Raw genomic sequence first — 3,181 nt, 5'->3', positions numbered from 1 at the left:
GATTTACATATGTTGAACCATCCCAGCAGCGGATGTGGCTGTGGTGTATAACTTTCTTGATGATTTGATGCATTGTTTGCCAGTATCTTATTGAGGATTTTTGCATCTGTGTTCATTAGGGAGATTGGCCTGTAATTCTCCTTTTTGGTTGGATTCTTCTCTGGTTTTGAAATCAGGGTAACGCTTGCTTTCAGGAATGAGTTTGGGAGTATTGCTTCCCTTTCAATTTCATTAAAATGTTTGAGGAATAGCAGCATTAGGTCTTCTCTAAAGTTCTTGTAGAATTCAGGAATGAATCCATTAGGGCCTGGGATTTTCTTTGTTGGTAGAGGTGGTTTTTTTTTGTTTTTTTTGTTTTTGTTTTTTTTTTGGTACTGGGGATTGAACTCGGGACCTTGTGCTTTTGAGGCAGGCCGCAGCACCACTGAGCTAAATCTCTAACCCCAGGGTTTTAATTACATATTCTATTTCATTGGATGATATTGGTTTATTTAGAATTTCTATATTTTCTTGATTCAGTTGTAGTAATTCATATGTAACTAGACATTTGTTTATTTCTTCTGTATTTTCCATCTTGTTAGAATATAGGCTCTCAAAGTAGGTATTGATGGTCTTCTGGATTTCTGCAGGATCTGTTGTGATTTCACCCTTTTCATTCCTAATTGAGTGGATTTGAGTCTTTCCTTATTTTGATAAGGTTGGGTAAGGGTTTGTCAATTTTTTTATTCATTAAGTTTATTGGTACATTTTAGATATACAATATGATGGCATTTATCATTGGGAATTTATACCTTTATGTGATATATCTTTAATCTTTCCAAGAACCAACTCTTCAATTTGTTGATTCTTTATATTGTTTTCTTGTTTTTCATTATATTAATTTCTGCTCTGATTTTTATAATTTCCTCCCTTGTATGAGCTTTAAGCTTGACTTGTTCTTTTTCTAGAAGCCTGAGGTTCGACATTAGGTTGTTTACTTGAGCCCACTCTGTTTTCCTGATATGATTATTCACTGCTATAAATTTTCCTCATAGGACTGCTTTCATTGTGTCCCATAAGTTCCAGTATGTTGTCATTTTCATTTAATTGAAAAAATTGTCTGATTGCTAGGGACTTATTTAGGGCTTTCTTTGGTAACAATCTCTCATTTCGTACAAACATTCTGCTTGTGTGGTTTTATCACCTATCATGATAGGTCCTTTGAAACATGCCATGCTACAAAAGGAACTAGTTCTCGGCTCCCAAGGGCTTGTTTTCTCGTTCCAGGCTTCTGTCTCACCACTGCCCCGCCATAGTGCTCCCTTAGTTGTCTCAGTAATGTCACAGCAGCAATAGGAAGCTAATACAGTGGATGGGGAAGAAGATCAAGTGTTCCACTTTAGAGACATTCAGAGATTGTGGAGAGCAAGAGAACAGTTAAGTGTGAGCCCGGAAGTCAGGGGAGAGGAACGGGTTGGAGATAGAAATTTTGGGGTTGTCAGTGAGAAGAGGAAAAACTGAATAAACGCATGAGATTAACAAAGGGGTGAATGTAGATTTAAAAAAGAAAGAGGTCTAGGGTCTGGGACATGACACTGACACCTATCATAACAGCTGGCGTCTTAAAGCCACTGAGCACTACAAAACAGGGGCACATACCAGGCTTGAAGTACACGGCTAAACAGCAGGTCGGGAATGGCTGGATACTGAAGGCCGGTCCTACATACAGGAAACATTCTCAGCAACAGGAGTTAGGAAATCAGGCACAGGCTGGGCAACAAGGGTGAGAACACGTAAGAACAGAGTCTGCCTAATATATTCTAGGCGTCAGCAGAAATGGGACCTGGGCCCTGAGCCAGAGCTTCTGCCTCGGGCTCCTGTTGCTTCCTAATTTGAGTACTGCACTCCATGAATGTCTGTATATCTCTCCAGCTCAAGGTACATCTTAAGATTGATGATGTATCATAGTTCAGTTGGCATGATTTTTCTTGGTATATAAAATATCAGTGGTGTTAGATTCAGTAGTATCTTAGATTTGATGCAATGCATGTGCTCTCTCTCATTCGGGGCAATAGTTTTAAAAATTTGTGGGCCTGAACTTTATTGAGGTATAATTCATATAAAATACAATGCGCTGATTTTAAGTGTAAAATTCAATAAGTTTACATAAATGTGTGCCATCATGCAACCACCACAATCATGATAAAGAACATTTTCATCATGCCAAAAAGCTCCCTGGAGCCCCTTTGTAATCAATCTCTTTTCCCTACCTTGTGCTCTGGCAATCATTGATCTAACAACTACAACTTTACTTTTTCTGAAATGTTTTATAAATAAAGCCATACAGCATATACTGTCTTTGTGCCTGGATTCTTTCCATTCAACATAGCCATATTGAGGTTCACTCATGTTGATGCCTGTATTACCAGCTCATTTTTACTGATGAGCAGTATTTCATTCTATGCATGTAGCACATTTTGCTCATCCAGTCACTCATGATGAGCATTTAGGATTGTTCACAGTTTGGGGAAGCTATAAATAATGTAAAATTTACCTTTTCTAAAGCGAGGAGAGGCCAGGCATGGTGGCGCAGACCTGTAATCCCAGCACTCAAGAGGCTGAGGCAGGAGGATTGCCACGAGTTTGAGGCCAGCTTGGGCTACATAGTGAGCTGAAAGCCAGCCTGAATTACAGTGTGAGTACTTTACTAAAGAAAGATAAGCTAGAGACATTTATAGCTATATGGATGTACCTTAAAGCCACACGCATAAGTAAAATAAATAGGATTAATGTGTAAATACTGAATTGTTTCTCTGGTGTGAGAAACTGAAAGTGTAAATGAGGACCAAAATGTATAATAGATATTGTGAAATAGGAAGAAAAGTTCCAAAGGGGAAGGGGATCTAGGGCAGGTTTTGCAGGGGAAAGGAAAGAAGTGAAAGAAAAAATGAGCAAAGAAGGAAAACCTGGAAACAAAGCTTTTGTAAATAGGGAGGGGTGGCGGGGTGGCAGGGAGGAAAGAGGAATGGGAAAAAATAAGAACCAAGATATATCATGTTCCGGTACAAATTCCCAATGATGAATGTGATCAAAATGTATACCTAAAATGTACCAATATACTTAATGAATTAAAAATAACAACAACAACAAACAAGAAAGGAGAAGGGTGATTCCCAACTAAATCAAGTTGCTTTTCCCCTTC

The sequence above is a fragment of the Fukomys damarensis genome, unplaced genomic scaffold (assembly GCF_012274545.1).
Source record: "Fukomys damarensis isolate Sample0158 unplaced genomic scaffold, DMR_v1.0_HiC HiC_scaffold_39, whole genome shotgun sequence".
Lineage (NCBI taxonomy): Eukaryota > Metazoa > Chordata > Mammalia > Rodentia > Bathyergidae > Fukomys > Fukomys damarensis.
Note: the sequence above shows the minus strand (reverse complement) of the source record.